The 11878-nt window shown below is 40.2% G+C and overlaps 1 protein-coding gene across 9 annotated transcripts in view; it reads right to left on the bottom strand.

Moving 5' to 3' along the window:
• Window positions 1–11103, bottom strand: part of adgrb1a (adhesion G protein-coupled receptor B1a) — a 161866-nt gene extending 150763 nt beyond the window's left edge. For 5 of the 9 annotated variants that reach the window (XM_034874737.1, XM_034874741.1, XM_034874739.1 and 2 more), the window contains exon 1: window positions 10515–11101. The gene's annotated coding sequence lies outside the window, so the exon portion shown is untranslated. Of the gene's footprint in view, window positions 1–10514 lie in introns of all 9 variants that reach the window. The other 4 variants (XM_034874744.1, XM_034874742.1, XM_034874738.1 and 1 more) reach the window with 3 other exon arrangements.
• Window positions 11104–11878: the final 775 nt, after the last annotated feature.

Here is an 11878-nt window from a genome sequence, read left to right on the forward strand (position 1 = left end):
AAATTGAACTCAGGTGTGGACAACCACAGTTATAGTATGTTTTAACAAGGGGGGCAATCACTTTTTCACACAGGGCCACGATGGTTTAGATTTTTTTTCACCTTTAATAATAAACACCTTCATTTACAAATTGCATTTTGTGTTTACTTGTGTTGTCCTTGACTATTGTTTAAATTGGTTTGATGTTCTGAAACACTTAAGTGTGACAAACATGCAAAGGAACAGGAAATGAGGAAGGGGGCAAACACTTTTTCACACCACTGTATATGCATATATGTATCTAGAGCCATGCAGCTTACATTGTTTAATCTGGCTGCTGACTTTTCGAGGATTCCAGAGGAACAGACTGGGGTGTGAAGGTGTTTCCTCTGCCTCTCTCACATACATGAAGAATATAACAGGAAGATAAAAATGGCAAACAGGCGAGAGAACCCTGCTAATTCAAGACTTTGCCGCCCACTGATGCCACTCAGACCCTAACATACTGTAACTGCTACTACACACAGGTTCCACCAACATGGGCTTATAAAGACAGACACCTTTACTGATAATAATCAGAACAAATAAACGAATATGTTATCCCTTAAACTACAAAATGTAGCATATTAAAATATATATTCAGTCAAATAAATAATAGACTTAGATTTAACAAATTACTGCCACAGTAAAACAAAGAAAGTATTTCTACACTTTTGAAAAGAATGACCCTTGTCCAAAAGGGCTCCAGTATTTATAACCAGCAGATAGTGAATGTCACCTGAAGCTCCACCTATATCTATCTGGGTCTAGTCCTGTGCCAACCATTGTTTTCTCTGACCACAATTGGCTTGTGTTCCCAACTCAGATGCTAAATAGCAACCAGGGTCTCATGCAGTGGTCCAAAAAGGGTTTGGAAAACGTTACGGCTGTTGCTCTGTCTAGGTCTTGAGTCAAACTTTTTTTTTTCTTGAGGAAAATGTTTGATCTTCATATTGTGGAATTTTTCTCACCCTGTAGTTGATCTCCTCCTTTGAGTGTACACAGATGGTGGAGAACAGGGCCGCACACCGGATTGGTCCAGCAGAGCTGATTGCTGCGTCCTTATTGGTTGCCTGGAAGACAGCAGCCATTTTAAGTCCCATCGGATAGGAACTCAGCCCCTCAATCAAGATGCATATGTTAGGAATTGGGAGAAATATGTTTAACTGGGTAATAAACTTTTTAAATAATAGAAGTATTCAGGTGAAAATAAGAACAGAAACATCTACAAGGTATATGGTAAGAAATGGGATACCACAGGGTAGTGTTATTAGTCAATTGCTCTTCAACATAATGATTAATGATGTTTTTTTTCTAATCTTCAGCCAGGACCTGGAAAGTCACTATTTACTGATAATGGTAGCCTATGGAAAAAGGGGGGAAATGTGAAGTATAATCTGTTGTATAAGTATAATAATTGAATATGGGTGTTTGGTTTATGGATCTTCTGCCAAGTCAGTTATAGCTGGATTAGATATAGTTCAAGCTAGGCATTGAGAATATGTACAGGAACTGTGCGATCTTCCCCAGTGTGTTCCTTGCAGGTAGAAACAGGGGAAATGCCACTCTGTTTGCAGAGAGAGCAACTTCAAGATAACTACTGGGTCACGTTGCTGGGTCCAAGGTTTGATCACCCAGTTAAAGTAACAATTCAGGCAAGCTGGGTGAGAGAAGGGGCAAAACTTCCATGTTTTGGACGGACAGGACAGACAGGGGCCCAGGAAATGTCTATACATGAAGAACTTTTGTCCAGGAGTACTGTGGCCATCAGTTCTTCTATGACAATTGGAGGTCCCGAAGACTGATTTGGAGATACTTGGGATTAAGTCAGAAAATCCTGAATCAGATTTGATGAGTGAATTCCACTGTCATATAAAAGAGAGATATCAGGAAGACATATACATTTTTACTGATGGTTCAAAGACTTGAGAAACAGGTGCTACAGGGGCAGCTTTTGTTGTTCAGACGTAGAATGCCCATTCTGTAAGAGAACCTAAAATGTCTAAAGTGTGTTACCATTGGAGTTATATGCATCATCCTGATGGCGTTGATTTGTAGTGACTCTGTATTAGCTATCAAAAGTGGGAAAGGGTCATCAAAGAGTCTACAAGACCTTATATATTATATTCTTCTGACAATTAGAATTGTAATTGTAATCTCGAAAACGAGATGTCACATCTCAAGGGATTATTCCTAATAAAGAATTTCTACACAATTAGAGATGTCAAAAGGAGAGGAGTAGAAACATCATTCGTATGGGTCCTAGCTCATGTAGGTATTGCAACAAATGAAGAGGATGATAAGTTGGCAGAGGAAGTCGCTCATAAGGAAACGATAGGTCAACATTATTTTATCCAAGGCGGAGGGTAAAAGTAAAGTGTGGCAGGGAACAATTTTATAATGGCAACGCTCAGGAAGCAAGACGACAAAGGGAGGCGCCTATTCTCCATATCTAGTAACTGACTCAGTTAATGTTTGTAAAAGAAGGGAGGTTGCACATAAGGAAGAGGTTATTATTTCAAGAAAGAGGATTGGTCACACATTTCTGAACAGCACTTTATTTATTTTAGGAAAACACTGAATGGGATTATGTTCATGTCAGGAACCTGAGAAAGTGCACCATGTGTTGATTTCTTGTAGAAATTATGACTGCCAAAGACAAGCTCTACTCAGAGAAATGTGAGAAAGTGGCTTAGAAGAAGTATCTCTGAAAAGTATTTTAGAAGTAGGGTCAAGCGGGAGGGGAAAAAGTTGTATTTTCGAATTTTTAGTAGACACTTGGCTGTATAGCAGGAGTGCGCTAAGGTTCTAGTTCCAGAGATGGCAGCAATGGAAATCCCCCCCCCCCTTTACTCTGCCATTCCCAACACAGGCCTGTGTAAATCTCGTGTGTCTCCTGATAGAAGTTGTTGTGAGCAGTGTAACCGCCTTGCTTTGAGCTGCTAGTAGCAGTTTGGTAGGAGAGAGAAGTCCTTTTAGTTTGACCCTTTTTCTCCTGTTTTTCTAGTAGAAGCCTAGGTTGGAGCTTTGTCTTGTCTATGCATCTGGTTTTGGTTAAGGAAGGTTTTAGGTTGTATCTAGAGTTGTTTTGTTTGTGGTCTTGGGGTCTCATCTCTGAATAAAACAGAAACTGCTATTTTGTGTTTGTGTAAAAAATGTGTCTTATGATTTCAGTCAAAGAGGAGAGCAAAGTAGAAGTGAGATAAAAACTATTAAAAAATATTCACATGCAGTTTAATTAAGGGTTCAGTTCAAGTATTTAACAAAGACCGCACCATTGATTGGTTTGCCTTGAGATGTTACAAGCTGACTGTTAAGAGAGAGCCTGGCAACCCTTATCCAGCCCAGTTTACCTGGAAATTATGTTCAATGCCAATGCGCGAAGTACTCTACCCTTTAAAGAAGGATGCACAAAGTAAGAGTGTGAACTTTTTTTAAGCATAACCTTTCACTTACATTGACCCGTCTCCATTTACCATGCATATATTAAAAAACAATTGAAAAAAATGCATATAATACAAAAAAACCTTTTAAATTAAAATTATTTTTACGTCACTGTACGTCAAAATGGTTTTGCAGAATTATCTAATATTTATGACTGTATCTGGTGATGGGCTGGAGACTTCAAGTGACCTTGATCAGATTGGACGACACTGAGACCTATCACTAACATATTGGTCAAACCAGCATGCTGCTTGTTCAGATAACTCAATACTTTGAAACATGAATGGTCAACTGTATCGAATCCTTTGTACAAATCAATAACCAGTGCTGCACAACATGGCGTCCACACCAGAGACCTAATCATACCACTCGCCACCTTTAAATCTGTGATAATGGCCTTCACTGTTTTCTTCTCACAGTCAGCTCACTACAGTTAGAAATGGGTTGTCAATCTTTTCAGGGGGTGGATCAATTCCTGCAGAACCAATACAATCTTTTAATGTGTGTAGGTTTTTAGAAGATAATAGTTTTAGGTTGGTTATAGTGCATTTATTTTTTAACCTACTTTCACAAAGCCTAGGAAAATATGTTGTTTTGATGTGGGATGAGATAAAAGTTGGCTAGCTGTAAACTGATGCTGGAGGATACAGGGTATAAAGTCTGAGAGTGTTCAATTGACACAGGATTTGTATTTCAATGCTTATAAATACCTCTGTCAAGCAGCCAGCGTTGAGCTCAGTTTATGCTTGGCTGCTCTCTCGACAGTTGTCTCCAAACAAAGGGCCCCATGTAGCACCTCACCCAGCTTTTAGACCTAAGCAACAGGAATGATTAAGTGATCACACAGCTTCTTCCACAGTTCCGACTGCTGTCATTTCACTCATGAATGAGCACAGACATAAATAGGTAAAATATGTAATTGTGTTTGTTTGGAATTAATGTTTTCTCCCTGACAAGTGCCAATTTTTACTCTGGCAACAAACTTTCCAATCACACTACACAACCGTCCTTGAAATTACGTATTGCATCACAAAATTGTGCATTAGCAACAATTATGCTCAGTGACTGCATAACGTCACCCTCTGTCTCCAAACTTTCCTGTCAATCTACTGTGATAACTGTTAAATAAAAAGACAAAACTTGCTGACAAATTAAAGTCCTCATAAATAAATCAGAATCCAACCAGCTCCCATGTCACACTTTATTGACCATATTCTCCATTCGTCCAATCCCAAACACCATATCTTGTGCTACTTTTGACAGGCCAGAGTCAAGATTCTCACAGCCATTACACACAAACTAAATGCAACAATCGGTTGGGTTTAGACATTTCAACAGACTACTGATGGAAAGAGGACGATGTCACTTCACAATGTAGCAGTAGTACTCTTAGAAGTAGCAGTGCAGGATGTGGTGTGTGTTGATGTTCCAACGAGAAGTAGGCAATCCTCTGTATACCTTCATTCTGTTATTATTATTATTATAATACTTTATTTCATCCCCAAATATAGCCTTGTGTACATTCTGGGCATGGATGAATACAAATTATAGATTTATCCAGCACTGCATCATTGTAGACTGAATAAATATGAAGCTGAAGACTAAGCTTATTACCCCCTACCCTTTTTACATATCATGATCTAATGGGCAACCCTTATACAGATTAAAACTGACATGACCAACAAGGTGGGTATAGGGAATTTATGGTAAAGTATTTACTGATTGAACCTTTTCACTGAAAGTAAAACTAGCCTTCTCAAAGGGAACTGTTGGTGTCTAATCCAATCAGAAGAATCTTCATTAAGAGTCAACAGTACATTTTTATTCAAGTGCATGATAAAAACTAACTGTTGAGAAGAGTGTTTGATTAGACCACATCTTGATGTGATAATTTTAGGATGGGGTGGGGTGGGGGGTTACCATATTTTTCACCAAATACCTCAATATTAATATTGTTGGGTTGACAATTGGTGCTTTTACAAAATATTTACACTATGAGATTTGTGATAAGTAATGATCAGTAATGTGGATATAATGACGAAGTGGGTAAAGGCAGATGATAGAACAGTTTAGAAAATTACATCAATTTACTGCAATGTAGCCTTTCAAACCAGGAAAAGATAACTAAAATCTTAGATGGTATCTAGTCTTGTATCACAATATCGATATAATACTGATATGCTGCCCAGCCCTAGGCGGAGTAGGGTCGCATCCTTTTGTATTGAAAAGATAACTGTCAGCTGCAGAGAGGAGAACAGATGTTACAGTTTGACAGCAAAGATGTGATGGGCTAAGAGAAATCGTGGCATGATCGTGGTTGCACTACCAGAGTGAACGCCCACAGTAGAAGCCGGAGAGAGATGAGAATGACTGATTTCACTTTCACTTAGCCTCATTTCACCACAGACATACACTCGTATCGGCATCAGACAAGAATTATATCCTCCATATGAATATTCATTCGTAGCAATCACAACTAAACAGCCATTCAGAAGTGAGCAGAAGGCTGAGGTGTGCATGTAGCCATTGAGGCTCTTTGTGGTAAAGCTTTGTGGCTTTTACACGGTTGTCAGCCTAAGTTCCTGTCTCACTCCGCACATTGGCCAAGCATCATTAGGCACCCTTCCCTAGCCCCTTGTTTAGTCCCTAATTAGGGCAGCCAATGGTGATGCAGGATCTGGTCAACCTCCAAGCAAAGGTTTTATGAAGGGCCTACGTTTTGTGTGTGTGTGTGTGTGTGTGTGTGTGTGTGTGTGTGTGTGTGTGTGTGTGTGTGTGTGTGGCGCTGCACAATATGAAGAAAATATGCAATAACGGTGCTGAATCTCGCCAAACAATATTACTTGCGATAAATAATCAGATATCAAAGTGTTCTCAGTTCTGCTGCTTACAATATTTTGCTAAAATACAACAGCTTGACTGCTTGTTGAGTTTTAATATTATATAGAAGTTGTTGCGTTGATATTGTGATGACGATAAAATGACATTTTGTGCAGCCCTAGTTTGTGTGTGTGTGTGTGTGCGTGCGTGTGTGTGTGACACTACCCTGTCTGTGCTGACTTACCGCTGTGTATTTACTCCAAAGCACGGTGTGTGTGTCCCACACAATGTGATCTTTGGAGTTTTAGACGCAGAGGAGTAGCGCTGTCTGTCTCTGTCACACAGCCCTGTGTCTACAGTCCCTCTCTATCTCGCCTTTAATCCATCTTCTATCATCCCGCTGACTGTCTCCACGTCACCCATCTATTCATTCTCCCCACTTTCAATGACTCCCTCTGTCCCCCACTTGCCTCTCACTGTCTCCTCTTCCTCCCTCTGATGTCACAAATTCACATATGAGGTGCTCTAATAGCACACAGCCTTGGACACTGCAGCCTTGTTTGGTGGGGAGTGATCAGAAGGATGAGAGGATGGAGGGGAGGAGAGTGCGTCGACGGTGCAGGAATTTTCCAAAGCAGCGGGAGGATGTCAGATGCAGAAACAAAGAAGCACATCTAGGTTAAGGAAACATGCATGAATGGCTCTGAAAAGGCCTGTGTTGTGTTGCCGGCTTGCCTCGTCCCTGTGACTCCCAGCCATTCGTGCCTGTCAGGGCACCACTGTTGGGTCTGTGTATGTTATCTGCTCTCTTTCTTGTGAACAAACAGGGGACTGCTAATATTTGTACCTGTGAGGGTAAGAGGGAGGGGAGGTTCTAGGACCCTAAACCTGGCACTGTCCCAGAAAGGCACGTGCTGTTATAAAAGGAGTCTTTGTGGCACTGTGACAAAAACGCATTTTTCTTTAGACACAACATCATGGAAAGCAACATCATACATATCTGTGTTAAGGTTAGGGGCCCCAGCTAAGTCTTTGTTTTTGCATGTGTGTAGTATAATGCAATAAATTTTAATGAAAGGTAAAAAAAAAAAAATTCAAACCACTGAACAGTAACTGTGACACTTTGCAGAATGCAGCCATTTTTTTGTGCAGGCATCAAAAGCTGCATTGACATGGTCTAAGGTATTCCTGCAGCTTTTTCTCTGACAGGGCCGGTCTTATCCATACACCCGTAGAGGAAAATGCTCCATTAAAGAAGAGAAAAGGGGGGGTGGGGGCTTTAGCAGTAGATAGCAGAACCATAAACCCAGGGACACTAAGTGTTATAGGGTTGGGCAAAATAATGATGTATACTGTCAAAAAATTTTTTTAAATGTCTACCGTATTTTCTTTTCTTTTCTTATTAATTTCTGTAGGTCATCATGATTAGGAACCAGGAAGTACATAAAATAAAGGGACATTTTACATAAAAATTTCACCAAATCAGTTTCATCTGAATTTCATCTCTATTTTTACATTCTATGCTTCCCTCAATACTTATTACTGATTATACTGAACGACCCCAACCAATCCACCCACCTCTCCCACCCCCATTTACCCGCCCACCCGCACATTGCTGGTCCTCATTCAAGACAGGTCCCACATACACACCACAACCACAAAATAATAAGGGGGTTCTAAAGACATGCTGGAGGGCATTATAAATTTGGCTCCATTGGCTATCAAACTGTTGAGTGACACTGATTTTTCAATACACAGATAATACTTTATTAGAGCCTTCCAATTCTCAATTGAAGGTGCTTCCTAATTTTTACAGTTTTGCAATATTAGTTTTTTAAAGATAAGGGCTAAAAGATCATTCCTAAAAGTTCGTATCGCAAGGTTTGAATACCAGCAGCTGAACTGCATTACGGCCATATTTGCTTCATGTAGTGATCCTCGCACTATGAGTTCATTAATAAAATGAAGACTGCATTACCAGAAGACTTGCTATATCGTGATATATAAGGTTATCGAGTCATGAAATGCCATATCTCCCGGCCCCACTAGGTATCAACATGGCACTTTATAAAAGGCCATGTCCTCACCTGCTGAAATACAAACATATTTGTGAATATATACAGTGACTGTGCATTCTCAGCTCTGTCCCTAAAAACAGAATGCTGCTGTAAATCAACAGTAATCAGTTCAGCACACATACTAAGGAAATGTAAACTGCTTTATACAAGGGACGGGCTTGTGTGTTTTTATAGCGCCCCCAATAGGACTGGGCAATATATATCGATATTATATCAATATACGAGGATAACGTAGCTATGTGTTGTCTTCTCCTGGTTTTAAAGGCTGCATTACAGTAAAGGGATGTCATTTGCTGAACTTACCTGACTTACTAGATGTTTTATTATTTGCCATAACCCCTTAGTCATTGACTCCACATTATTGGTGACTATCAAAAAACTCCTTGTGTAAATAGTTTGAGAAAGCACCAATGATCAACTCTACAATAAGGCCAACATATTGATATTGAGGTATTTTGCTGAAACATATGGTGATATTTGATTTTCTCCATGTGGCCATGCTCTAGCCTCCCATAGAATCTGATGACTTGAAAATGTTTGCGTTGACTAAATTATTACGAGGATATATTATTATCATGTCAACCAAACAAGGGAAATACACAGATGTAGAAAAACAAATGTCTTAAAATAAGCCTTACGTGAAATCCGACAAAAATTCTGTTAGGGTAGGTTGCTGTTTTTGAGAAACTTTCCAGTCTCATTTCCATATTTTTTGTGCATCCTCTGCACATGCAGAGTACAATAAATTGGACATTTTGAGTCCTACTGCAGCACAAGGAGAGCTGAGGGAGGCTCCTTGCACCAGAAGAGGACAGTGAATGACAACAACCCTTTTTGAGGCGAATAAGACCGGTGGCCATCAGTGAGGGATACCAGGCTGACTGAAAGTGCGCCACAGCAAAAGGTGCAAAGCATTCATCTGCCTAAACTCCACTGCAAAGAAATGAGCTACGTGCCTCTGCTTTCTCCCATATGCATCACTGGGCATAATTTCACCCTGCATTATCATCATGTGTTACCAAGGCATGACTTGAGCACAAAATTAATACATTCCAGCAGGTTACAAAAAAAAAACACACGCAAGATTTTCTGTACACATTATATCCAGCTTTACAGTTTGTCTAAGGTGACAACTAAAGGCTATGGCCCAAAGGGAACAGAAAAGCATACAAAGGGATTTCTTTCCCTTTCTTTCCCTACAACTCATCACTCCTAGGGGGGGGGGGGACGACTAACACGAATAGGAATAATACCAAGATTCTAGATCATTAAAATATATCAAACTCCTAGAAGTGAGGACCAGGTTGGCTGGGAGACGTAACGCTGTCTCTAGGATGGAGAACCCAAACTGCAAAGATAATTCAAAATAATCTTGCTTTTTAATGCACATACTGGCAAAGCTTCACTGCTATGAAAAGGCATTCAACGAGTTGCGTATCAGTCGGTTATTTTTTTAAATCCCGTATTAACACGCTTTGACTGAAATTAAAACTTTATAAATGTGTCGAGGGAACCGTTTAAAAAAGTTCAAATGTATACCTTATGTTTACAGAATTCCTTTCCGCTGGGTGTGTTCCACGTATATGCCGATTTAAAGAGTTTCCCTTAGTCATTCCAAAAATGTCTTAAATTACGTCCAAGCTGGTATTTAACATTTGCGAATGAGCGAAGACTCGTTAAATGACATGTTTTTTAAACGAAGTTCCAGTTGGCAACAGTGTCTCCCCAGAGAAACGTGCCACCGTCCTTCCTACGGGCTGCAGCCCAGACAGCTACCCTCTTCCAGCGGGTTGAGTCCCTGAGAACACACCGGTTGGTTGGGTGTGTGACACTTGGAAATGTAGGTGCTACTCCCCAACCTGACTAAACGCAGACAACAATATAAGGGGGACCACAACAACCAGGATGTATATCCATCAAATGTATGCCTTCTAAATTTAGCTCTTTTTTTTAAGCTAATTTGGACCCAAAACCGCCCAAGAACGGTGACAAAATGTATCACGTAAATCTCACCAGAACCAAACGCAGACCTAGACACAAACTAGCAAACCGAGTCTTCATGGCATGTGTGTTCAGGAAACTTGAAGGTGAGCACTGTGTCAATAAAAGGTCAATACTAGTGAATATAAAAGATTCCAAAAAATGAGAATTTACCTTGAGTAGGCTAAGTTAGCAGTCCCTGTGGTGCATGCTGCCAGTGGTCAAAGATCGGTGCGTTCACGGGGCATTCACCAATTCCAAAAAGCCTGGGGTTAAGTCCTAGGATAAGTCCACAAAATGCATTTTTATAATTGGAAATGTTGCCTTCGACTTGGCAAAATGATTAGGATGAAGAAGGAGGGACAAACTCAGAGAGGAGTTGTGAATGTCCTTTAGTTCCGACTGTGCTCCCAGTGCGTAAATATGTTCAGAAAATCCCGAATGTACATACCGACAGCTATTTTCTCACATTGTCCTCAAATGAAACGTCCTCCGCTGCTCCTTAATTTAAGAAAGGGTAACTCCTTTTTTCACAATAGTTGTTGTGTTTGTTATTCCAGTAATTCTGAGATTTGTCTCCAAAAAAAAGTTATTCTCCAAATCTTCGTGTCCGCGTACAGTCTTCCAGGTGAATGTGAACGTTTTGACGGAGCGGCACATCAAAGGGGGCTCGCGCGCATCTCGGGAACCGCCGTCCCCAGCTCGCGGCTCTGGAGCGTCCTTGTTGGTCTGTGTGTGTCCGCGCGCAGCAACAGCCGGATTCCTTATTTGGAAGCCCGGGGCTCGCGCCGCTGTCAAGAGAGTCGCGTCGTACTAAAATGACTTCCAGCTAAATCTTTCAAAATAAGAACAGAACTTGGGAAAGCGCTGCAACGATTGTCTTGATCTGAACTGGAGAATAATATCACTTTCCAATCAATCATTAATCACATTCATTCAAACATTTTTCCGAGAAACACTTTCATAGGAAGAACACATTCATATTTAATGTAAACAAATACCTATATTATTAGCCTTTTATGCTTGTCCGTTCTTTAAATCTTTTTTTTTTTAAACCTGACTATTTGAAACTTTAGGGTAGATGTGTATGAGTAAATATACATGAGGCACTCAAACATATATTTAATGTTGTGATAGGCCTATTTATCTTTCTGCAATAAATCTATATTGTGTTTGTTTTCATGACTACAAAAACCTGTTGGCAAACACATATGCATCCTGCAGCCAGCTCATACTGTGAGCTATGGTGGATACAAGTTGAAAAGGCCGTACATGCTCTTTTAATAACTTTTCAGTTTGATCTTTATGGAATATTTCAATATAACTATGTCTATGACACAGCTTGTGTTTCTGTTATGCATCACATAAGTACTGAAAAACAATATAGAAACAACAGTCAATAAACAGAGGCTTTCCCCTCTGGGAGGGCCTTTATTTTGAAGGCACAATTGCCCAATTTCCTGCCAGGGTCTGTGTTCAAAGCTGAGGGGGTTCCTCTGAGTAGAAATTTACCCATCAGCCCCCTCTTCTGGAGTCAA

The sequence above is a fragment of the Etheostoma cragini genome, chromosome 6 (assembly GCF_013103735.1).
Source record: "Etheostoma cragini isolate CJK2018 chromosome 6, CSU_Ecrag_1.0, whole genome shotgun sequence".
Classification (NCBI taxonomy): Eukaryota; Metazoa; Chordata; class Actinopteri; order Perciformes; family Percidae; genus Etheostoma; species Etheostoma cragini.